General features: G+C 44.2%; 1 protein-coding gene and 1 long non-coding RNA gene across 2 annotated transcripts in view; one reads left to right on the forward strand and one right to left on the reverse strand.

The window, feature by feature from the left end:
- The window catches only part of MBD2 (methyl-CpG binding domain protein 2), a 66,757-nt gene extending 63,077 nt beyond the window's left edge, over nt 1-3,680 (forward strand). The window contains exon 8 of the mRNA XM_040478487.1: nt 3,209-3,680. The gene's annotated coding sequence lies outside the window, so the exon portion shown is untranslated. The remainder of the gene's footprint in view (nt 1-3,208) is intronic.
- Nucleotides 3,681-4,164: 484 nt separating this feature from the next.
- On the reverse strand, nt 4,165-4,754 carry LOC121032912 (uncharacterized). The gene is made up of 2 exons (XR_005791594.1): nt 4,550-4,754; nt 4,165-4,320 (listed from the first exon to the last, which is right to left on the reverse strand). It is a non-coding gene; the product is annotated as an uncharacterized LOC121032912 (long non-coding RNA).
- Nucleotides 4,755-26,601: the final 21,847 nt, after the last annotated feature.

Here is a 26,601-nt window from a genome sequence, read left to right on the forward strand (position 1 = left end):
ACAAACAGAGTGAGTTAGAATTCTAACTCCTAGATGTTTTTGAATCTGTCCTCCCCCATCCCTTTCAGTCTATGGACCCACACCTGGCCCTGCTTAGTCATTCTTGCTTTTGGTGCTAGTTCTGGAGACACAGTGGTGACCACAATCACACAGTCCCTCTGCTCACGGAACGTGCCATACAGTTGTACTAACCAGACACTCACCACATTCCATAATTACCAGCTGTGATCAGTGCTACAAAGGAAAAGCAAAGGTACTGGGGGAGCTGATGGCAGGGGAGCTAACGTGGTGTGAAGGGTCAACAAAGCCTCTGTGAGGAGGTGACATTTATGTTGAGCCTCAAGGGCAAGCAGCAGTAGGCCAGAGTTCGGAATAAAAGTGTTCCCATGTAAAGAAACAGCAAGGAGAAGTCGGTGCCTTTACAGTAGGTCTGGGGAGCACTGGGAGAATGTGTGGAGGCGAATCTTATGCTGATGGGTTGTTGTTAAGGGTTTCCAGCTTTAACATTAAAGCAAATGGGAATCCACTGAAGGCTGAGGAACATGGTCAGATGTGCTTCTGTGCAAGTTCCTTTTGGCTGCCGTGTGAAAGAGAGGATTAGAGCAGGGACAGCCTGGACGCGGGGTGGCCAGTGAGGAGGCTGTTGTAGCCTGGCAGCGAGAGAGATGGTGGCTTCACAGGAATGTTGGCAGTGGGTGCAGAGAAAGAGGAAGAGCAGAGGTCCGTTTGAGAGGTATTTGGAGATAGAATCAGCTTGACCAGGTGACTGATTGGAAGTGATGGGGACGACTCCAGGTTTTTCACTTGAGCTGCCGAGGGATGGCCAGAGGCCTGTTTGGTACAGGCACAGACAGGGTGTTGTGTGCAGGGACACTGAGTCAATGGTTCACACAACCTTCCCTTCCCATCAGTGCCTTTGCCGTAACCCAGGGAGCGGCTCATGCCACAGTGATACAGAAATCGTGTAATAATTATAGTGCCTCACATTATGTATTCAGTGATAGCATCTCCACTTGGTGACAGTTTCCTGAACACACAGAACCATGGGAATCCAGTTCAGTGCTATTTTAAGTCTTTTTTTTTTTTTCTCCCTTATTGAGGACAGGAAGACGCCATGTTGGTATTGAATCTTGTTTTCCACTCCGGCCGGGATGTGTTTTATGGGCTTTGATGAGTGTGCGTGGTCTGTGTAAGTCCTTCAGAGGAAAAGTCTGAAGCATGTTTCTTCTGTCTGAAGGCTTCAGCCATGCTGTCTCTGGAGCGCAGTGTGGGCATTGGAATGGCTGTGCCTGGATTGCATCAAAAGGGACTCTAGGAGAGCCCTCCTCTTCAGAGCCTTTTAGCATTTGTTGTTTTTCAGACTTTGTCCTGAAGACAATTTAATCAGGGATCTACTAACTGAGGTTTCATTAGACCCTTGTTTACATCGCAGATCACTTTGCAAATGGGTATCAAGGCAGTACCCTGATTTATGTAAGCAAGCATGGGTTTTAGGGACTAGGCACTTTGTTCATGTAAGAGCCAGCATTGGGGTCCTGGGTGGCTCAGTAGGTTAAGTGTCTGACTTCAGCTCAGGTCATGATCTTGCGGTTTGTGTGTTTGGGCCCCTGTTAGGCTCTGTGCTGACAGCTCTGACACACACACTCTCTCTCTCAAAAATGAATTAGCATTATAAATAAATGAATGAATGAATGAATGAATGCCAGCATTGCCCATTGCCTGGCACAAATGTGGTTAATGGTGGGAACAAACTAATTAATATTGAGTGATTAGAATTTTAATATATACTTAAAGTAGCCATTGTTTTGGCATGTTGGGTACAGAGAGATTCAGAGTATGGGTATCACATCCTAAACTGGGGAATGGTATTATGAGACCAGGCCATTAGACTCGAAGGTTGTGGAAGAATTAGAAGTACTTCTTAGTTCTCAGAATTAAATGTACCTAATTCGCTCATTTAGTCCTCTCTGCACCTAAAGTGTTTCATAAACCAGAGCACTGCCACATAACGTAATCAGGTGTTTGTAATAATCTGTAGAATAGGTAGGGCTTGGCTTGATCAAAGGGTAGGTCATGGCCGACTTCACATGGCTCGTAAGAGATGGAGCCTGTAACACGCAGTTCTGCTTGGGTCTGTCACCCCACCATGCCACGGTTCTTTCTGATGTTCCTTATTAGCAAAGTGGGCCTTTATTTATTTGTTTTATTTTTATTTAAAAAGTTTTTTAATGTTTATTCATTTTTGAGAGACAGGAGAGACAGAGTGCAGGCAGGGGAGGGGCAGAGAGAGACGGAGACACAGAATCCGAAGGAGGCTCCAGGCTCTGAGCTGTCAGCACAGAGCCTGATGTGGGGCTCGAACCCATGAACCATGAGATCATGACCTGAGCTGAAGTCGGATGCTGACTGAGCCACCCAGGTGCCCCTATTTGATATATATGTATATATATCTGTAACAGGTTGAGAACTGTTAAAATTTTACAATCATAGAGGAGTACCCAGATTATCGCAGTTTTAGGAGTGAATGCAACAAGAAGAAAACCATAAAAGCAAAGGTTTTAAAATATGTAGCTACATCTGAGATACGGGATCACATATATAAACTCTGCCATTGCACAGTACTGTTTCACCGAGGTGAAATAATAATAAAACTTCAGTGCATATCTGTCATCTGTAAATGCTCTGAAGTAAAGTAAATCAGTTAGTAGTTTTTCTAGATTTTCTCAAAATTGTTTGGATTTGGCTGTATCTAATACAGTCTTTTTTTAAAAATTTGTATGCCCTATGATTTCTGTTTTTATATGGATTCAATTAATTATAGATAGTATTTGTGTTAGCATACAAAGCTGTACATATGACTCTTTTGAAAATAAAAGGAGTATAAAGTTATTGTTAAAGCACTTGAAACAATGAGAGGATATGTTGAACATTTTTTATGTACAAAGCGCTGTAATGAAATGTTTATTTATTTATTTATTTATTTTTTTCAACGTTTATTTATTTTTGGGACAGAGAGAGACAGAGCATGAACGGGGGAGGGGCAGAGAGAGAGGGAGACACAGAATCGGAAACAGGAGTAATGAAATGTTAACAAGACTTTAAAAATGTGGTTCTACGTGAAGTTTAGCCTCTAACTACTTTTTCAAGTTCTGCTGACCTCACCTGAGAAATCATTGAATTACTTAAATTTGTTTGTTTTTCCTTACAGGTAACTTTCGACCAACGTTCCCCAAGAGCAAATTTCTAGAATTGAACAAAAGCGTTTCCACTGGGTTTCGCCTGTAAGAAAAAAAACATACCCGAGCACATACAGCTTTTTAATAGCACTAACCAATGCCTTTTTAGATGTATTTTTGATGTATATATCTATTATTCAAAAAATGATGTTTATTTTGAGTCCTAGGACTTAAAATTAGACTTTTGTAATATCAAGGAGGACGCTTAAGTTGAAGCTGAGCTTTTGATGCCAGGTGCAATCTACTGGAAATGTAGCACTTACGTGAAATATTTGTTTTCCCCGTTTTAATATGAACCGATCAGTAGTACCAAATAAATCTCCCAATTAAAGATTATTGTGACTTCACTGTATATAAACAGATTTTTATACTTTATTGAAAGAGGACACCTGTACATTCTTCCATCATCACTGTAAAGACAAATAAATGATTATATTCACAGACTGATTGGAATTCTTTCTGTTAAAAGAGCACACATAATAAATAGCCTCCCCCGCCCCCTTGGGATTCCTGATTTACAGTCAGCTGTGATCCCTGGGCCTTAGGTTTCAAATGGAGGTGGTAGAGAATAGTTCATGCATTTGCAATATGCCTCCGAATAGCGTGAAAACTGTGTCGCTTTCCCCTGAATTCTCAGTTGCCATCTAGCATGTGTCAGGGTTTTTTTTGTTTTGTTTTGTTTTTTTTCTTGCCTGTGATTAGTACTTTTGTTAGTTTTATAAAAATAAAGCATTTCCTTCCCTTGGGCGTGAGTTAGGTACACAGGTACCCTTTGGATGGTACTGGAAGTCCATGGCTGTTGTTTTTTCTAGAACAGTTAGTGTTTTCTCATGTCTGCTGGCTTACTGAGTTAACAGGTGCAGGTTAGACCCTTTGCTCCAGAGAGAGGCAACTTTCCAGGCAGAGTTGCTTAATGAGCCAGATTGTAATACTTTACTAATCAGTCCCCGGCCTCCACAGTATTATTTTGTTGTTGTTGTTGTTGTTGAAACTCTCAAGTGTAACTTCATTATCACTTAAATTCTTTGATACCTATTTACTACAACTGGCACAGCATTATTAAATGAGTTTAAAAAGCAAAAACCTGGGGCGCCTGGGTGGCGCAGTCGGTTAAGCGTCCGACTTCAGCCAGGTCACGATCTCGCGGTCCGTGAGTTCGAGCCCCGCGTCAGGCTCTGGGCTGATGGCTCAGAGCCTGGAGCCTGTTTCTGATTCTGTGTCTCCCTCTCTCTCTGCCCCTCCCCCGTTCATGCTCTGTCTCTCTCTGTCCCAAAAATAAATAAACGTTGAAAAAAAAAATAAAAAGCAAAAACCTATTTAAGTTAATCTGATGCCAAGGAAAAGGAGGGAGTGGTTGTAAGCAAATTTGAAGATATTTTGGGAAATAATAGCTTTCTACAGGGAGGGTTTATGTACTTCTTCACTCTGAGTTCTTTTAAAATTAGACCAAGAAATGATGTGGTCCATGGTGTGACCAGTTCCATATAAGTGTCACCTGTACCTTTTATTACCACTACCTCCAGCACCCTTCCAGTTCCTGAGGAAGGGAGGAATAATAGTCAAAGCAATACAACTGGCTAGGTTTGGGCTGCTGTCTCTCTGGACCTTATGCCAAACGATATAAGTAACACCTTCTTGGAATTCCTGATTTATAGTCAGCTTTGATTTCTGTCCCTTATGCCACCAGCTTCCTCAGAGCATTCTTAACTGGCAAATGAGCCTGGATACTTGGCAGACTCTGGGCAGACTACTGGCCAAGGATGCCTCCTCTGGGCCCATCAAACTGCCCCAAACAAGGTGGCTGTGGGAAGTCAACATTGATATCTTTTCAAGAACTGGTGTAGCTACTTAGAATGGATGTCCAAAGGCTTTTCTTAGGTTCCCCCGCCCCAAGTCCATGATTTCTCTTCTGTAATTAAGCTTGGGGTAACTTCACCTTGGTGATCATATGTTCTTTTTACAAAGCTATCCAACCAAGATATACATGCTTTTATAAACAGTTTTGGTAAAAGCAAAAACACAATGTACACACGTATAAAACTTTGATTTTTGTTCTTATATACTTTGCTCAGGTAGAGAACAAGGTATGAAAGCCATTACATGATGTCCAACTGGCGACCATCTTATAAGTCCAGGTCTTCCCAAGATATCCACAGGATAACATGTCCAGAATTAAACATTCATTATCTTATTCCCCAAATCTACCACCGTCCTGCATCCCCTAACAAGGGTAGAAGCAAATCATCCCATTCAATTGCTCAAAACAGGTGCCCTTGAAAGTGGTCCCTGTTCCCTTGCTTCCAATGTCCTGTCAGTCCTGTTATAACTATCAAATGCCCTTCTCACACCCATACCTCTTCATTCCCGCAACCACTGCCTTCATGCAACTCCTTTCCTCTCCTCTGGACTTTGAGTGGCTTCTTTCTCCCTCCCTCCCTCCTTCCCTCCTTCTGTCTCCATCCCTCCTCCTCCATATGGTCATCAGAATGGTCCTCAAATGTGACTGTATCATTTCCCTACTCGAAGTTTCTCACTTCTCCATGTAATTTTTAAGAATTATTTTAAGAATTTTTAAGAGTGAGCACTTTGAAATGAAGAGAACCTGTGTCTGAACCTTGGTTTTTGCCATTTGTGTGACTCGTCAGGTGACTTAATCTCCTTGAGCCCTGTTCCTCCTCCATGAAATAGGAATAATACTACCTCATAGAGTCGTCGTGAGGACTAAATGAGCTACTGTTTGTAAAGCATTTAGCACAGTGCCTGGTGCATAGTGAACGCTCCCGTCGGAGCATGCCTTTGTCATAACCCCTGCAGGTGTCAGTTTTATGTCACTTCCAAGAGGCATTTTCTAATAACTGTAACTACTCTCTGCCCCTGTAATATTTGTTTTCTGCCTCAGCACTCTGTTTATTTCCTTTGTAGAAATCTTCTCAATCTGTATTTATTTGTTGACTTTTTGTCTATCTCTTTACTAGAATGTAAGCTCCACGAGAGCGAGGATGTATCTGTCTTGTTCCCTGGTACAACCCCAGCATTTAGCCTAGTGCCTGGTACATAGTAAGCACTTATTAAATGTTTGTTGAATAAATGGATGAATGATCAAAAGGCTCTCCATGATCTGATCCCTGCCTATTTGTCTAGGTCATCCTGCCCCTCTTATCACCTTCAGCTCAAGAAAAACCACATTACTTGGTCCTTCTGAGTGCCCCTTGGGCCTCTATGTCTTTGCACCTGTCATTCCCTTTGCCTGCCTGTCTACATGGCAAATTCCTGGTTACTGGTCAAGTCTCAGCTCAGTGGCTACCTCCTCTGTGAAGCTGTCCCTGATTTCTCCAGCAAGATGTTCTTCCCTCTTCCAGGTTTCCCCTGCACTCTGTAAATACCTCCACGGAAGCACTTTACTGTATTGTAAATTTGTTTGCATGTCTGTTTCCACTTTTAGACTGTAAGCACCGTGAAAGCAGAGATTGCCTCTTTTCATCTTAATGTCCCCAGAGCCTAGCACAGTGTCCAGCACATAGCAGTTTTGTCAATAAATATTTATTGGAATGAATCTGTAAATGAACAAAGAGCCTTGCAGTTGAAAAAGTGTTGCAAGACGAATGTATCATCAAGGAAAGGAATGCCCCTGGTGGCTTCCAGTGTATTTCTTTTGTTCTAGAAGAGAGATCTTGAGAGCATTATGTAATCTCGCTGAATATAAGAGTACTTGTTTGAATTTGAAAGATAAGTTGAGTAATAGAGATCTTCATAAATGATTGCAAAAGATATCAAAAAGCTTTGTGATCTCAAATGCTACAAAGTCCAAAATAAATATTTGCACTATTAGTATTTCCATAGTCAATGCTATGCGAAAAGTGTACAGCAATAAATTTTGAAGCTTTAAAAATGTTTGTGTAAGTCATCTTCAATGACTTAATCCATGAGACACATCTCTGGCCTGTGTTTCCTGGACGCACGGGGCTTTAGATGGGGTTTAGGGCCCCAAAGCTTTCGGAGCTTACTCAGTGACACTACTCCCATTTGCGAAGACATTTGCTTAGTCGTGTGCCGCGGGTATGTCTACTGAGCAGAAGGGCTGAAAGCTTCTCCACAGAATCAGAGGGAGGCCAACTACACATTGTGAGGCCATAGCTTCCAAGCCTCTGCCCGGGCTAACATCGCTTCGTTGTCCTGCCTGCCTTCACTCCTGGGATGCAGATGTGACCTCTCTACAAAATCTACTCCAGTGAATGGCCTCCACCGAAATTCTAGTTCCATGAAGGCAGTTCCATCAGGCACTTACACAGGATTAGCTAGGAGTAGCTGGGGGATTGGGAATTGGGGTAGTGAGCTACCAATCTGCATGTCTCAAAGGGTCTGCGGTGAACTTTGAAAATTTACACACTGATTTCTCTAGAAGGGCATGTGTCACTCTGTCAATCACTCGGCTTTTGTTTTGATAGCAGGAGGACAAAAGTTATTTCATTTATACAGCATTTCATAATTTATAGAACACTTTCACCCCCATTAATGTCATGTTTGAATTTTAACTTACATTTAAGCTATGAAATATGCACATGTTGTCCCCATGTAAGAGCCGAGGAGCCTAAGAAGCAGGTTAAATGACTTACTCAAGCCAGAAAGGTGCAGCTGTGGGAATTTGAATGCAGAGGTCTTCTGTTTCTAGAATGCCATGCAACCTTCCGATGCCCTTCCCCACTTGGGTTTCAAGCTGCATTTCTTTCTGTGACAGAGAACAACACGGTATGGTTTATTAAGTACAGCGTGACTGTGGCCTGAAAGCTTATATAGGGCAGAGTGATTTTTTTGTTTTTGTTTTTTTTAATAGGAAACCTGCTTCTTTTATGTGGGAGTAGTCAAAGCTTTTCCAGTGATCTCTTCTGCTGAGCAGTCTTTACCAGGATTACTTCTCTTTTACAAGAGGTGGGAACAGGTGCAGTTTCCTAGTCACAGAATGTTGGGAGTTATTTTGATCTGCAGGGGGCTGTTAGCGTTTTCTTCCTGCTGTACTACTTTCAGCTTTTTGCTTCATGAACAAGATGCTGTGAGACGTCCAGCAGCAAGATGCAATGGGCGCAGGTCCTGGGGAAGGGGTTTGAAGTGGGGTGTATCTACACGTGTGACTTGGGCATGCATAAAAGCATTCACCAGCCTTGGGAAAAACTCTGGCCTTTTGATAAGTGCTCGCATCTTATCCTTTTAAGATCTAAATTTTTGAGTGTTTTATGATACACATCTTAGTAGAGCAGTACATGTAGGTAATTTATAAGTAAATTCCATAAATAATTGGGATATATGGTTTTGTTTCTGAAAGGGTTTCTAAATTAAAAGAGTTTTGAGACCACTACCCTGGTGCAAGGCTCCTTATCTGGGGTTCAAGGAACCTCCTCTTGCCATTGGATGTGATAACATCCCCTGTTTGTGATAATATGCCCTTCTCCGGGGGTATCTATAGCTTCCATAAAGCTCTCAATAGAGAATATATATCATAGTGCCTGGTATATGGTATGTATTTCACAAATGGTAGCAGCCCCTTCTCTAAAAACAAAACAAAACAAAACAAAAAACCCTAGAGAATTTTGGGGGGGATTAGAACCTGCTTTTGAGGAGTTAGCCTGAATTTTGTTGACTGGACAGATACTCCCGGGATCAGGAGAGAAAAAGCAAGGAGTTTTGTGTGTGAGGGTGGGAGAGGTTGATGGCGAGGGGTGATGATGGCCTTGTTGATCACAGCATGATTTGCTGAAGGCCTGGGACCCAACAATAGCTAGTTGTGTGAAAATAGAAACGTTTGGAAACTCAACGAGAAAGATACAGCAGCGACATGGTGGAAAATGCTGTTCATGGTGGGAATGAATACCTTCTTTGAAAACCTTCTCTTTCCCTCCCCTCCGTACCCCAAAACACTCAGTATAATGTTATAAATGAGAAAACCACAACCGTATAGCTATCACAGTTATTTTTAAAAACTGGTGCTGCCTTGGCACAAACTAGATTTTAGTTTTCCCCATGCTGCTGTGAAAAGGGATTGATTAGTCACCTGACACGGAAAACACTTAGCACTGGGGAAACACAGTGACTCGGGGAGTCAAAACACATTCAGCTTTCCTGGAACTTTAAATTCATTCAGGGAGTAGTTGCAATCTTTGTTCTTCTAATGTTTTTTTTTTTTTGTTGTTGTTGTTGTTTTTTAATGAAATCCCATAGCCTCCACTGCCATATCCTTCAAGACCAGCAAAGAGGCAAAAGGAAATAAAGGGAGAATGCTAAAGAATGGAGATAATTCAGACCACTCAAGGAGATCCCTACCTGAATACAGAGGAATTTGGGGAAGAGATAAATGTGACAATGAAGAAATTTATACTCTCACAAACATGTCTACTTAGAGTTCTCTTGTTAATTCAGATGTCTACTCCTAAACTTCGATCATATCCTCAAATAGTCAAATAGAAAAGGGAACGTCTTCTCTTTTCCATTTCCTTATTTAACCATCTGTGGCAGGTACAGAAGGCTGGTTAACCTGATGGCTATTCACAGCTGTGCCGATGCCACCTTTAAGTTCCTAAATAAGATGTGATGCTTAGATCTTCAGCAGCCATCACGTGACCTTGAAGAGACAAATGTGAAGGTGAAAAAGCAACACTGCAAGGGGGATGGATTGGCAAATCAGGAAGAGCCCAGATTCTCAAGGTCAATGTTAAATTCTTGGACTAGCTCTGTTAATACCTCCCCTGGGCTGTTTGCTAAATCAACAACACCAACATACAATGAATGTCTCTCTCTCTCTCTCTCTCTCTCTCTCTCTCTCCTCTCTTAAGCTATTGCTAACTGGTACATGCCCAAATTTAGACTTCACTTTGAGTACTAATAGTCACCAGGAGTTTTGTCAAGTTTTCTTTCTCAGTATCATTTTTCTTGTGCTACTCATGTGTAGGCTTTTGTGAACCCTGTCTGGGTTACTACAGTGGCTTCTATCTGCTCTCCCTGCCACCAGCTTCTCCAGCTCTGTGCCATTTTAAGTAGTGCTGCCAGACCTTTCTCAAATGCCTCTTAGATTACCCGGTGTTCCGAGTCATATTTACAGTGGGTTTCTATCCTTTTGGACGAGGTCTGAATTCCTCAGATGACATTCTTGTCCTTGGTCTACGCGGCTTACCTGTGGACACTCCGGGCTAAAACCCTTAGTTAAGATAGAGACACTCTTGGGGCGCCTGGGTGGCTCAGTCAGTTAAACGTCCGACTTCAGCTCAGGTCACGATCTCGCGGTCCGTGAGTTCGAGCCCCGCGTCGGGCTCTGGGCTGATGGCTCCGAGCCTGGAGCCTGCTTCCGATTCTGTGTCTCCCTCTCTCTCTGCCCCTCCCCTGTTCATGCTCTGTCTCTGTCTCAAAAATAAATAAAAAAAACGTTAAAAAAATTTTTAAAAAAAGATAGAGACACTCTTATCAAGTATGACATACAGTGTTACCTCCCACAAGCTGAAGGCCATGGTTAGTCTTTTCTGGTCAAGGCCAAATTCTTTACCATACACTTTGTGGCAAGTGTTTTGGTAGCAGATTCTACCTTAGTTATTACCACGACCCTCAGCAAAATTTGGTTGATAATCAGGTTAATATTTAGGCATTCTAGAATGATCATACTTAAAGGGCAATTAGCATATAATGCCATTCCAATAAAGCCTTCTTTTCCTTTTCTTTTTTTTTTTTTAAGTTTATTTTGAGAGAGACGGAGACTGTGTGAGTTGTGAGGGGCAGAGAGAGAATCCCAAGCAGGCTCTGCACTGCCAGTACAGAGCCCGCTATGTGGGGCTCGAAACCATGAAACTGAGATCACGACCTGAGCTGAAATCAAGAGTCGGACGCTTAACCGACTGAGCCCCCCAGGTGCCCCCAGCCTCATTTTTCAACTCTCCTCTTCCTACTACACAGGAATATTTCTTTGCATTCATCCCATAAGATAAGCAAGAGAATCTCTCTGCTGCTCTTTCTTCACGAACTGTATAAGCTAATTGAGAAATAATTGCTTCCTTTTTTCTTAATCTGGAGCAAAAATATGGTATAAGAATAAACAACAAGGCCACAGACTGAGTAATCTTGCCAACATTTTACCTCCTGGAAAGGAAAAGCAATCATCTCCATTAAGCTTTAGCAATAATAATTGTTGCAGCAATTACGAAGTCATAGGTCTTTCCTACCTTTAATTTAATACTTTTTAGACCTTTAAAAAATCCACCCTTTTACCTACATCATATTAGAACGTTTTTGGTTCTAAGCTTATGACTCTAGTGAAAGGGATAAACCAGCTCCTGAGTCTATAGGACAGGAGAACAGGGGTCTTGACACACATTATTTCTACAATAGAGTTATCACATCTGGGGGGGGCCTGAGGTTTGAAAGTCATCAAAGAAGGTGAAAACATAAATAGTCAAAATTACCCTCAAAAACTCTAAATCTCCTATCATCGTTCGGCATATACAATTCTATAAAGTAATTCTAAACATGAGTCGAAATCGGTGGGTCTCGGTCTGGGGTAATTTTGCCCGCCTCCCCCGCTCCCTCTACTGGGACATGTGGCAGTGTTGAGCCACGTTTGGTTCTCACAAAGAAGGAAGAGGGTGCACTTGCTGTTGACATCAAGTGAGTAGAGGACAGGGACGCTGCTTCAAATCCTACAATGCGTGGAACAGCACCCCCGATGTCCATGGTGCCAAGACCTTGGTGTGAAGAGAGAGACTTTTTTTTTTATAAGAAAATTTTTTTAATGTTTATTTATTTTTGAGAGAGGAAGAGACAGAGTACAAGCTGGGGAGGGGCAGAGAGAGAGAGGGAGACACAGAATCCGAAGCAGGCTCCAGGCTCCGAGCTGCCCGCACAGAGCCCGACGTGGGGCTTGAACTCACGAACCTTGAGATCATGACCTGAGCCGAAGTCAGACGCTCAACCGACTGAGCCACCCAGGTGCCCCGAGAGAGACTTTTTTTAAAAAAGGCTTTATGGAGATATCTGAGTATTTTATTTTGCCCGTCAGGTAAATGTCACTCACCAGAGGTGAATGGGGTGGGGTAGGTAGAAAATTCTAAAGTGCTCCTTCATGCCTGAATGATTCCATACCATTCTGGGATTTTTAAAAAAATATTTATTTTTAAAATCATATGCACTAAAATTCAGTCTTTTTGAAGTATAGGCCTATGAGTATTGACAGATGAGTAGTTCTATGTCCACCACTGTATTTGATAGGGGAAAGTTCTGTCACCACCACCCTCCCAAATTCCCTTATGCTACCCCCTTGGTTATGACCCCCCTTCCCTGCCATAAACCCTTGTCAGCCACCCATCTGTTTTCCATTCTCTGTAGTGTTTGTCTTTCCAGAATGTTGTATGGATGGAATCCTACAGTATATGGCTTTGTGGGATTGGTATAAGTCATGTACTGGAGGGCCATTCAAATATTGCTATGGATGTTTGTTTATCCGTTGTTACCTATTCATCTGTCAAGGGGTATTACCCCACTGTTTCAATATCAAAACTTGACGGTCTTAACACATCTTAAAGGATTTGTTTATTGTTGAGAGGATTAAACAAAAGGGTAGTCTCACATTCTGTGCTTAGTGAAGTTCTAAATTCAAGATAAGTCAGACACACATATGAGGCAATTGCTCTGTTTTTAATCTTTCTGTATTTTGCTTCCGAGAGTTGCATTCATTCACCTTAATATACGCTCAGGGTTGTGTGGGGTACGATAATGAAAATACCAACTAGTCTCCAAATGCAACACAGGAGTTAGACATCATCTTTGTCCTCTGGCCTAATCCAATGTAATGTGGAAATGCTGTTTGCATGGTAATCACAATCTTTGTGGAAGAGGAAAATGCTATCATGTAATCTTAATGATCTTCTTAAAAAAATTTTTTTTCATGTTTATTTTTGAGAGAGCACGAGTGGGAGGGGGAAGGGGCAGAGAGGGAGGGAGACAGAGAATCCAAAGCAGGCTCCAGGCTCTGAGCTGTCAGCACAGAGCCCCACGCAGGGCTTGAACTCACAAACTGTGAGATCATGACCTGAGCCAAAGTTGGACACTGAACCAACTGAGCTACCCAGACACCCCAATCTTATTCTTGTTCTTATGGATTCATAACTTAATCCTGATATTCATTTTAACATCTTTATTTTTTTTAAGTTTATTTATTTACTTTGAGAAAGAGAGTGCACACATGAATGGGGAGGGGCAGAGAGAGAGGGACAGACAGGGTCCCAAGCAGTCTCCCTGCTGTCAGCACGGAGCCCAACATGGGGCTCCAACTCATGAGCCGCGAGATCCTGACCTGAGCTGAAATGGAGAGTTAAAGGCCTGACTGAGCCACCCAGGTGCTCCAATATCTCTTTATCAAGCATTTCGAATGATCTTTTTCTTGTCTTTCATGAAAGACACTAAGCTATTTCATCCTTAGTGATCAGAATTTCTTTGGCTATCCTAGCATTAAATAAATATGGATAGGAGAGTTCTCTGGCTGTAACATCACCATACTGCTGATGTACAGAATAGATCCAGCTGATCTGTCTGGAAAAGGGTGTGTTGCCTTTCTTTTTTCTTTTTTTTCCTTTCCTTTCCTTTTCTTCTTTCTTTCTTTCTTTCTTTCTTTCTTTCTTTCTTTTCTTTTCTTTTCTTTCTTTCTTTCTCATTTATCAGTGCATGAGCCTTCCTCTGAAGCTTTGTGAAGAGGCAGACTTCCCAGGTATATCTTGGTCAGTGTTGCTTTGGAACTTATGTTCCAAAATGGGGAACTTATGTTATTGTAGCATCTTCTGTATTGTACGTTTCAGTTTTCAATTTCTTTCCTTCCTTGGTGGCTAATTACTTTGTTTTGTTGGATGGTATTGGTGACAGATTTTGGTTAATTCCTGAAGAAAAAAAAATGCTGACATCTGACTTCATCTTTTATGGTGATGTTAAAGAATAGAAAATCAGCAGGCGGGTGCACCTGGGTGGCTTATTCGGTTAAGCATCCGACTCTTGGTTTTGGCTCAGGTCAGCACAGTGAGTTCAAGCCCACGTTGGGCTTTGTGCTGACAGTGTGGAGCCTGCCTGGGATCATTTCTCTCCCTCTCTCTGCCCCTCCCCTGCTCGCTGTCTCTCTCTCTGTCAAAATAAATAAACTTAAAAAAGAAAAAGAAAATCAGCAGGGTGGACTAGCAAACCTAGTAAATAGCAAACAGTTTGCCCCACGGTTGTGCTTTCAAACGATCCAACTACGATCAGATCTGTGTGTAAACATACAGATGACAAGAGGAAAGGACCCATGGGGCATAAACCCAGGGTCACTCTTGTGGTCACTTCATTAAAGTGTCACATGAGAAAAGGGATTTGATCTCTGCAGTGACCGGGCAGAGGCCCCTCTCTGTCTTAACTTCCTGCTAGTGCAGAGAGAAGGGACACAGATCAAACACTTCCAGGATAGGTGTTCCTTTGTTTCCTACTACAATCCATGCTTATTTCCATGAGAAAGCATAGCAGTTCTTACTGAGTTGGAGAACCTCCAGAGGATAACTCCTTATAAACAATAATGCCAGGGGCGCCTGGGTGGCTCAGTGGGTTGAGCGTCTGACTTCGGTTCAGGTCATGATCTCATGGTTCGTGAGTTCGAGCCCCGTGTTGGGGTCTGTGCTGACAGCTCAGAGCCTGGAGCCTGCTTGGATTCTGTGCCTCCCTCTCTCTCTGCCCCTGCCCCACTTGTGCTGTCTCTCTCTCTCTCAAAAATAAATAAACATAAAAAATTTAAAAAAATATTTAAAAGAATTTAAAAAAAGGAATTTCTTTAATAAACAATAATGCCAGACATATACCTCATTACGTTCTAGACTCACAATACCCCTGCAAGAGAGATACTACTATCCCCATTTTGCAGATGAGAAAACTGAATCCTAGAGCCCCCTCAGCAAGACCGCTCAGCAGGTGGACATCAGAGCCAGGGCAGAACCCAGGCTCCAAAGTGCGTGCAGGACGCCATCTTCACCATCTCCCTTGTGGCTGTATGGACAAAAAGAACATTCACAGAAAGAACAGCCTGAAGGACCACCACGATTCCAGAACATGAGAGAGCAACCTTTTTGACAACATTCTGGTGAAGACCCCAGAACTGAGAGAAGTAACATGACCTCTAACAAGTGGAACGTGGGGAGTCTGAGGGAAGCAGAGGAACCGGGAAGGAGAAAAGAACAAGAAAGGAAAGAGAATACGTCTTATAATAGAAATATATATATATATGTATATATTTCTCTATTTATATAAATATATATATATAAACCGAATGATAAAGAAAAATGTAAAGAAAAAGCTTGTGTCAAAGTCTAAAGGGAAATAGGGGCACTAGTCTCATGTTGAAAGAAACCACGTTTAGCTATTTTAGAAAATACTGCTTCTTCGGCATGTTGCATCTTCGCTTAAATGGTATGCTTTGTTTCTTTAATGCTTCCCTTTTCCTAGCCTTTGGTTGGAGAGGCAACCTCATTACCTTCAGGATAGCTCCGGTTCAGATGGGCCAGGCTGAGGTAATGACCCAGGCAGGGTAAATGGGACACTTTCTGTACCCTTGGGAATAAGTCATCAATGTAATAGATTACCTGGATGCCGCGTTCTTCCTAAAAATAGAATAAAAAATGTATGCAGGCGCGTTTCTGAATTGCTTTTATTCACAAAAATTTAAGACAAGCATTGCCGGCTCCTCCATCAACGTCCACGGAAATACTCAAGACGAAAAGCGCTCTTCCAAGCAGGTGTTGAAAGTCAGCGCGGAGTTTCTACAACAAGCCTTCCGAGGTTCTGTTTCCCAAACACTGGGAATCCTGTCCTGATTCTTTCCCAGAGCTGGGATGTGATTCTTGCCGAGGCTCGGGAAGGGAACTCGTTGCACGGCGAGGCTGCCTTGCCCCCGCCTCACCCTCTTGCTTTCTCCTCTTCCTTCTCATCAGTCGTTACCGCAGCGTGCAGCGCCGCATTTCAGGACCCGTTCTAAGAGACAGAAAAACCAGCAGGGGTGGCTCACAGAACGGGGCCGCTATTTTCCCAGAACCAGCGTTTGGTGTTAACATTCGTGTCCTAGCCGCCCGCAGAAGCAGCCCCAGCCGTTACCCTCGATTACGAAAGGCGAAGGCGTAAGAATCGTCCAGGGAGATGTAGTCTCTGCTCTCCGGACAAAGCTGACTGCTGTTTTTGACAGGGGACTGCCACAGCCCTCCACCCCCCTCTCCCGGCCCTGCCCCAGCCCCACCTGCATCTGTGTCGTTCTGCGTGTAAGCACTTGCCTCTTAAGTCTTTCTCGCTCTTTCCATTCTAATTCAATTCGTCTGGATCTGAAAGCTTTGTATTTATTGCCGCCTCATTTGGATGTGCTCATAGGGTCTCACGTGGTGACAGTTGAAGAATTTCAAAAGAGGTGGTACTTTGAAATAAGGCTCAGCAGAATTCAGGATTGTGACTGTTTTTCTTCACTTCTTTGCGATATCCACACATCAAAGTGTAAAGAAATAAGTGTCCTTCCTCTTTTTTTTTTTTTTTTTGCAACCCTTTCAGCTCTGGTGGAGCTTGGTCCGTTGTTCTCACGGTTTCTACCACCCTGTGTGTTGGTTTGCCAGGGCCGCCAGAGCCAAGGGCCACCGCCGGCCCCGGGCGTGGGCAACAGTTTACTTTCCCACAGTTGTGGAGGCTGGAAGTCCAAGATGGAGTGGCTAGCAGGTCTGATTCCTCTTGGGGCCTCTCCTCTTCCCTCTCTATATGTCTGAGGCTAAATATCTTCTTCTTTTTATTTTTTTAAATGTTTATTTTTGAGACAGAGAGACAGAGAGAGACAGAGAGAGCACGAGTTGGGGAGGGGCAGAGAGAGAGGGAGACACAGAATCCCAAGCAGGCTCCAGGCTCTGAGCTGTCAGCGCAGAGCCCGACACAGGGCTTGAACCCAGGGACCGTGAGATCATGACCTAGGCTGAAGTCGGATGCTTCACTGACTAAGCCACCCAGGAACCCCACAAGGCTTCTTACCTAGAGCTGATGGACTCCTTTGGGCCCAGAAACGTGCTGAAATTGTACGCCAAAGCTTACTGTCCTGCATCATGAGTATGCTTCCATCAGACCCTTGAAGGGTTTGTAGTGCAAAAAAAATGTTAGGATCGAATGGCTGATGTAAATGGTGTTGTTCATCTCAGAATATTTTCCTCATAAATAACAAGCGGTCTTCATCACGGTGTTTGTATTCAGCACACACGTAGATAGCATTGCACAGTCCTTAGAATATGCCACTCTGGGGCGCCTGGGTGGCTCAGTCGGTTAAGCGTCCGACTTCGGATCAGGTCATGATCTCACAGTCGGTGCGTTCCAGCCCCGCCTCGGGCTCTGTGCTGACGGCTCCGAGCCTGGAGCCTGCTTCGGATTCCGTGTCTTCCCCTCTCTCTGCCCCTCCCATGCTCATGCTCATGCTCTGTCTCTCAATAATAAACAAACATTAAAAAAAAAAAAAAAAAAAAAAAGAACGTACCGCTCTGAAGTGTTCCACACATAAGAACTCAGTTAATCCTCCCAGGGACTCTACAAGGAAGGTAGTCATTACAGATGAGGAAACAAAGATGCAGAAAGTAATTTAAGATTATAAAATGAGCACCTAGCATAGTCTGGTTTAAGAGGGCTTACTACTACTACTACTGCCAACTAACTCTCCTTTCTCGTCTTCTTACACAAGAGGTTTCCGAGTCTTGGTATTTGCATCCGGGAGAATTAATTATCTTCACAACCCTTGACATTTTTCCCCCAAAACTACGTTGGAAGGAATTTCAAAGCGATCACACATTCAAGCAACTGCTAATACCTCATTTAAGTTAAATTGCTTTACTCTGACGCCTGGGCAGTGGTAATTGCTCCTAAATTGAATAACAATCGGTTATCGCTTTAACAATAGAAATAGTAATCTTTAAAACTCTACCAGGCTTTCTACCGCATCATAATCGTTCTATATGGACCCAGCATTTTGAGGGAAAAGGAAGACATTCTCAACAGAAGTTTTACTCTTCTGTAGGCTTCGGAGGAACAATAGCGTTGTCATTGACCTTCCTTAAATGAAACTGTTGGAGGTCGCTGAGAGTGCGTAACCTCCAGTTGACCCTCCAGCTGGACCCGGGCAATGGGAGGCTCCTCCCCTCGCCCTTATCCTTGGGGCGTACATTTCAAGAGCAGTCATTTCCAGGATGCAGACTTGAGAAGGTAAGGTGTTGCTGAGACGGTCTGAATGCGGTACTTGGTGACAGAACCCAGGTGAGGCCTCCGTGTAAACTTTTACGGTTCTAAGAGGCGGTGCAGGGACCTGATGGTCTTGGGGCTCCCAAGACCCACCTCGTACCTAAGTTCTCGTGCTTTTCAAGACTACTACCTCCCGATCTGGCGTGGCCTGCCTGCGGTCCCCCCTTGTCCTCTACCTATGGGCCCGATTTCGAATTTCACCCAGAAAACTCCCGAGGTTGAGAAAGAACAAGAACCTTCTATCATTTCCAGGCTGAAAGACTCAAACGAGAAGTCGAGGTCTTGGGTTGAGTTGGAAACGGGAGTTAGCTGGCGGTACCTGCTTTTACGCCCGTACTTGGCTGCCTTATTTCTACTTTCTTCTACCTTCCAACCCCATGGGACAATAAGCCAGGTCTCATTCCCTTGGACAAAATGTGCTTAATGAACAAAATGAAAGTGAAAAAGAAAGTATAAATCACATCTTTGTGTCATTTGGGCAGATTTGTGTTCGCCCAGTTTTTCATAGATTATAGATGTTACTATGAAGTCTCACAACTTGGTAGCAGTGTTTGCTCTGATAATTTTTTGAAACGCAGATATTTGTGGGGAAAAGGAGATCCATCTGAAGGTACAAGGTAGTCCTGTGTGCATTAGGACAGACTGGGTCAGGATTCCTTGTAAATGAAAGCGGAAGCCTCAGACTAAAGGTTGCCAATTGTAAGGTGGTACATGTGATAAACGGTTGCGTATTTAGGTATTTCTTTTGCTTCACTTCTGGCATACTTTCTGAGTGACAACTGCGGTGGGAAGCTGGAAACTTTTGTGAATAACTATGATGCTCTTGAATCCATTGCATGAGCTCCTAATGGGTGAGTGATGCTTGAGGCCTTCCTGATCTGTGGAAATTGTCAATCCAATTATTTCAGCCAACTCACCTGTCAAGTCAGATCACTGCCCAATCAGTTACTGAATTATCAGTAGTAAAGACAGCCTGAAATGCCAAATGGATAGTGTCTGGGACAGTGTTGAAGGCACAACTGTAATTTTCATGAAACTGGCAACTGGGTTAGCCACAGGACATGGGTTGTTTAACCACATTGCATGTTTTTATTTTTGGTATCAAATCAAGTGTCTAAATTAGAAATCGTGCCTCCCCCCACCTCATTCTCCCCAACCCTCCTAGTTACTCATTTTTAAAAGGAAAAAAACCCCTACCTATGTATATACAGGCTTAAAATCCTTCTTCCAGAGTTCACAGGGATAAAGAGATTTACCTGAGATTATATTTCTCAGCTCAGCACTTTTCAATAAATTCCACCTCTTCTCAGGTGCGTGCCCTAGAGAGGCTGGTTTTGTTTGAGGTGTTAACGATTATCGCTGCTGAGGAAAGGAGCTTTGGAGTAGCTGTCTTGTGGGTGAGACTGTTACTGCCCAGAGAAATATTGATTGGGAGTCTCATCTGAACTCTTACATGCTCAGAGCAAGACAATCAGGGAACTGGACACAGTGTTACTTCTCCCACTTCTCCCAGCCATTTCTCCAGGGCAGCTGGCATTCCCACTGGGGGCACAGTTCAGTTCCAATCAGGTGGCCCTGAGCCCAGACGTATGGCCAGGTGCAAACAAAACCACTTTAAAACCACAGATGTCTAGGGGCGCCCGGGTGGCTCAGTCGGTTGATGGTCTGAGTCTTGGTTTTGGTTCAGGTCATGATCTCATGGTTTCGTGGGTTCGAGCCCCTCATCAGGCTCTGTGCCGACCGCATGGAGCCTGCTTGGTATTATCTATCTTCCTTTTTCTCTACCTCTTGTCCACTCACGCTGGCTCTGTCTCTTTTGAAATCAATAAGTAAACTTTCAAAAAGAAATAAAATCACACAAGTCCTGGAAAGGCAGGTCCCCTTAGGTAGATCTGAGGTGCTTCAAGGATAAAAAGTTTTTATACGGTGTTTTAGAGAGGGATTGAGCCATTGTTTTAGAGCTATTGTTTCCAAAGGCCCTTACATTTCTCCTCTGTCCCTGTTTGTGACACTTTATAGGTTTCCTGACCCAAACTGTGGATCATCTGAATTTTAGAGCACATATCCCAGCCCCTTTTGGACTGATTGACTTGGACTGTCTGCTCTCAATTGGTCCCTTACTGCAACCTTAGAACATACCCTCAGAATCAACCGTGTCCCCCACCGTCAGACTTGCAGGCTGGGAATCTCAGCTCTCCCACTGTTCTGTGTGTTTGATTTCCTTTCTTCTCCCTCTGTACGGGGACAGATCCCTGGGTGGTCTGCACGTTAAAAATCAAAATTTCAGTCGCCAGAAGTGTGTGCTTAAGACTCTTGGGAGAGCTTGACACACCACGGTTTTCCCCCACCCTGGGGTAGTGATGCAGCCTGGGTCCCCATGACAGCTCTGGTGGTTACTGAGCGTGACTCAACTTCCTCTTTCAGATAGAAAGGAAGCGGAGTGAGAAGCAATGCCAGCAGTTCAGCATTCCAGGCCGCGGGGTCCTCCAAGCAGGAACTCAACTTCCCACCGCCTCCCCGTCCTGGGAGGGGACTGGATTGGTTGGCAGCTGGCCTAGGGTCCCAGCTGCCACATGGGGCAGGAAATCAAAGATGCACGTTTAAAATGCAAGCGCTTGTTTCCAATCTGTCTAATACCGCAGCCAGCTTAACGGCCAGAGCTTGAGGCATGAGAAGCTCGCTGATGAAGTTTGCTACTATTAAGGCGATTTTAATTGATGGCACTTGGCAGTGAGATCCTGTTTTTCTCTTTCCCCCTACTCTCCACACCGCTTTTGATTTTAAGAAGACAAAGCAACCTTTTCCCTTATTTTACTTATTTACCTTCCCCTGGGCCGAGCGCCTAGCACATTCTGAACGAAAGGGAGAGCCTCTAGGGGTCAGTGCAGCGTCAAAAATGGCTAAAGCTCGGCTGGAGGAGGAACTGAGAGAGGTTTCAATCCCAGCTCCGTCCCTTTCGTCTGTGTCTCATTCCAATGAGGGAACGGTTCTGTTACTTCCTGCCGAGCCGGGCTCCAGAAGAATCCCCTTGATGGCCATTTTCCTTTAACCTAAGTTTAAACATTTGCAATCAAAGGCAGATCTAATCTGAAATTTAGGACTGTCTTCACAGTGGTGGCATTTCAACCTGTTCCGCTGGAACCTAGAGGGCTGCCCCCTCCCGCTGTCCTTTCAAAGCGTCATCCCAGGTGGGCAGAGGCTGGCTGCTTTCACCTCACTTTCCCTCCCTTTTATATATTTACTTTCTTTTTTATTATTTAAAAAATTTTTAATGTTTATTTATTTTTGAGGGGGGGGGAGGGGCAGAGAGAGCAGAAGACACAGAATCCGAAGCAGGCTCCAGGCTCTGAGCTGTCAGCACAGAGCCCGACATGGGGCTCGAACTCACAGACCACCAGATCATGACCTGAGCCAAAGTCCGACGCCCAACTGACTGAGCCACCCAGGCACCCCTGTTTATTTACTTTGTTAATGAAAGAGCGCGCGTGCTTGTGTCCTTCTGGATACATATGTCCTTTTGGCCTTTGTCTTTCCCACCTGAAAAGTCCCAATTTCTTTCATCATGTCATCCAAGGATAGTTAAGCTCTAGGGCACGGTGTGTGTGGGTGTGTGTGTGTGTGTGGTGGAGAGGAGAGGGTGAGAAAAGGCACAACACTCCCTGAAATGGTGCGTGGGGGTGGAGAATGTTGGTTGAAAAGCCTGGGCAGACATTGCAGGAGTGTAAAGAAAGACTGGGGATTTCTTGAGGTTCAGTTTCTTCTCACTGAGGCAATTTCAACTCCTCCCGTTTATTCCTCCACCTTCTACATCACGGAGACCGTCCAAATTCCACCTCCCTTGTCCAGCCCTTGATTCTATCTGTTCTCCTGAGGTACTTGCCCCTGTTGAACATTTCCTTCTGATGTGCTTTCTTGCTGTTCTTTTGCACTGATGTGTCTCACAACTTCCTAAATCTGCGATGGTCTAGATGCTATATCTAGACCTTCTCTTCCTGTGCTAACAACCTCGTGAGTCCATCCTGACGCCCCAAATGTGGCCCTAGAATCTTCCTCGGTGGCTCCAAGCAGACACTGCCAACAGATCAACGCTGACACGCTGGATGTCCTCCTGTCCGGCTTGCCTTAATTGTGCCTCTCCTACAATGAGAAGAATTTCATTTTGATATCCTTCCTCTTTCCCACAGTTCCGGTGAGTGCTATATGCTGGAAACACCCCAATCTTTAGCTCCAGAACAAAATTTTCCCTGATTTCTAACACTGATAGGTCTATAACCTGTTAGAGTCCACCATCTGGAACTCCTACCCACACTTCTCATGTAGCATGTTCCAAACCAAGCTCATCATTATACCTCCCCAAATCTGGATCTCCTGTGTTCTCTAACTTTGTAAGTGGCGTCACTATAGCCCAAGCTAGAAGCTTTTCTTTCTTTCTGGCAATCTCCTCCTGCCCCCTACCTTTTGCATCACCATTTCTTTCCCCTCAACATCCAGTCAGTAATAGAGAGTGGGTATGAAGTGTACCACATGAGTAGAATGAATACTTATTTGGTGGAGAAGACTTGGACTTCTTCATAATCTCCATTAAACTACTGCTCATATCCAGTCATCCTCTGGATGTATAAATGATATGTTTACTCTGCACTAAGTATAAATGATATATATACTCTGCAAACGTAGTTTTGGGATCCAAACTGTCCTTACAGGAAAGCGGTCCATAACCTCGTGCATGTGAATTTTGGAGCTCTCTGCAAGGACACGCTTTCCAAAGCATAAATCTAGCCACACCATTCTCCAGCTTCCTAAACCTTTGCTGGTTTCTCTTTGTCCATGAGATAAAGCCCCAAACTCCCAACATGTTATCTGATGCTCTGGCTGGCTCCAGTCTGTGTTTCCAGCCATATTTACTGTCCTTTCCCCCTCCACATCCAGCTCCCTTGCCTGTCATGCTTACCGCACACTTAATTAGTTCCTGTTTCTAGGGCATGTCTCTTGCAATTATCTTCTGGGTGTACCTTTTCTTCCTATTTAGTCACTCACTCAGCTCAAATGTCACTTCTGTGAAACCTTCCCCAACTCCCTCAGGTAGACCAATCAGAAACAGGCACTCTGTGCTGTGTGTTCTTCTAGCACATGATCCATTTCTTAATAGCATGAGTTATGCAGTGTCCCATTTGGGTGCCTTTCTTTGTCACCAAATTCTAAGTTCTTACAGGGAAGGGCTGTCTGCTTGCGTTTTGAGTCCATAGCACCTTGCATAGTATTTGGGACATAGCAAATGCTCATTAATTCTTTTGTGAATGAAGGAGGTGGTGGATGTTCTAAAAGAAGAAATGAGTATCATTGATGACAAACTGTTACAATTTTATGTCAGAACAGCCCCTAGTCATGGGACACCTGGGTGGCTCAGTTGGTTAAGCGTCCAACTTTGGCTCAGGTCATGATCTCGCAGTTCGTGAGTTCAAGCCCTGCTTTGGGCTCTGTGCTGACAGCTCGGAGCCTGGAGCCTGCTTCCAATTCTGTGTCTCCCTGTCTCTCTGCCCGTCCCCTGCTCGCTCTCTCTCTCTCTCTCTCAAAAATGAATAAATGTTAAAAAAAAAAAAACAAACAAAAAAACAGTCCCTCATCACAGCACTTACGTGCAGTTCTGGGCTCTACAAGGCACAAGGGAACCTTGCTCCTGGCCCCTCTGCCTGGAATGAAGAGCAGGATAAAAGATGGGTGTTCCTGGAAGGAGTTTGGATGAGTACTCTGGCCAGACCCTGTGTGTGTGTAGGGGAGGGTGGTGGGGAGTAGGATAGGTAATTCCCCCATAGAATTATCTGTTGGGTAGCCTGTCTATAAGCAAGGTAAGCATATGTAGCCCATTGTCAAAGATAATAAGAGCAGTTGATCTTGAAATGCTATTTGAGCTGCTCCTGTGGGCAAATGTGCGATGTGTGCAGATGGGTACAGAAGAATGTGATAAAGTTCTCATCACTGAGACGTTTACTATCTGCTAAGGACATTTTTGCAAAGGTGGGTTTGAGAAGTAGGGTGATCTCATTTTATCATCCAGACTGGGATGTTTTTGACTGGGAAAAGGGATGCTAGTAGGTATTTCATCAGGAACATAAGTGTGAACCAGGACAGTTGCACGGAAACCCGGACCGACAGTCACACTAATGAAGACTGTCAGATGTGTCACGGGGGCCACAGATGTCCTAGTTTCAGGAGAGAAAGTCATCACTGTGAAGTTGGGGGTTCACAGAGAAAGTCCCTGAAGAGGGGCGCCTTGATGCAGGCCTCAGAAGATGAGGAGGATGTGGGAGGTGAGAGGAGGTGGGAGGAAATGTTCAGTGAGGAAAAGGGAGTGAGCGCGAATGTGGCCGTGGCACTTCTAACAATCTGTGTGGAGGACCGAACAGCCATGTCAGTGTGATGATGGGGCAAAACCCAAATGAAACTGGAGACCATTTGCATTTGGAAGGCGAGGAATGGGGACAGGAAGAAACCAGGAAAATTTGAGGCGTTGACACTGGGTGACTGGGAGGATGGCGGTCCTAAAAAAGTAGATGGAAGTGGTTTGGGGAAATATAATTAAGGTGGGAAAATTTGAAATATTTTTGCTCTTTAAAAAAAAAATGAAGTTGATTTATTTATTGAGAGAGAGAGAGCAAGCGAGTGAGGTAGCAGGGGGAGGGGCAGAGAGAGAATCCCAAGCTGTCAGAGAATCTCTGCTGTCAGCATGGAGCCGGATGAGCTGAGCCGAAATCAAGAGTGGGACACAACCAACTGAGCCACCCAGGCGTCCCGTTGCTTTTCGATTTTGATGTCATAAGTGGAATTTATGCTTATTTTAGAAAACGTGGATAATGCAGGAATTATGGGTGAGAATTTCGGCATCCTGGGATTTTGATGTGTCCCATTCCTGGGATATTCCCGATGTCGTATTCACTCTGAAGGAAGAACTGGAAACGGCAGGAGAAGTGAAGGCCAAGTCTGATTTCTGTGTGAGTTTTTCAAAAGTTTTGCCCTCTCTGCTTTAGAAAAACCTTTCACTCATAAAAATAGTTTGTTTAGAACTTATTGGTCTCTTACTCGGTGCCAGGCCCTGTGGAGGAAATGGCACCTAAAAGAGGCGTGGAAAGATTTGCGGGTGAAAATTTACGGAACAAGTGTCACAGGAATGGTGATGAAGAGTTTGGAGAAGGGAGAGATCAGATACCTGAAGGAAGAGCCCTATTGAAATATACTCATGACATGTGAGTTCCAGCAGCGGGAGGAGTGAAATGCACTGAGATGCTGGCAGGTTCCTTGTATATTTGACATTTAGATCACTGAAGATCTAGGGTTTAATCTCCGTCGAGTCTGGGCTCTTCCATTCTTCATCACAATAGTTTCTCCAGTATTCTTCTGTTTCCTTGACTCTTGATCTGTCTTCCTTCGTCAGGACTGTTGCTGTTTTAACAACACCAATATTTACATGGCATAATTCTATGACCTTGTCTAAAGGTTCCTGATGGTGTACGAGACTGATGTGACATGCCTTATCGGATCACATCCACTTGAGCTTAAAAAGATACTCTTTCTTCTGGCTCTTTCCTGGTCTCCAATTTCAGGATCTTCAACAGCCATTTTTTTCTAGGGTCTTCCAAGACCATCTCAAGTTGCTCATAAAAAGAACGCTTTCAGACCCTGCTAGGAAAGCATTCTCACGTCCCTTTTCTTTTTAAAAAAAATTTTTTTTTCAACGTTTATTTATTTTTGGGACAGAGAGAGACAGAGCATGAATGGGGGAGGGGCAGAGAGAGAGGGAGACACAGAATCGGAAACAGGCTCCAGGCTCTGAGCCATCAGCCCAGAGCCCGACGCGGGGCTCGAACTCACGGACCGCGAGATCGTGACCTGGCTGAAGTCGGACGCTTAACTGACTGCGCCACCCAGGCGCCCCTCACGTCCCTTTTCTTTGACAGTATGTCCTGACATTTTCTGCCGAGGCTTCTGGGGACGCTGTTAGTTCCGTCTGCCAGTGCCCCCAGAGTTGGGCTGACCCCAAAACAGGCCTTGTGCTAAAGCTCTGCTACTGCTGAAGCCATTTGATGCCCGG

The sequence above is a fragment of the Herpailurus yagouaroundi genome, unplaced genomic scaffold, assembly GCF_014898765.1.
Source record: "Herpailurus yagouaroundi ecotype Mexico unplaced genomic scaffold, PumYag 142, whole genome shotgun sequence".
NCBI lineage: Eukaryota > Metazoa > Chordata > Mammalia > Carnivora > Felidae > Herpailurus > Herpailurus yagouaroundi.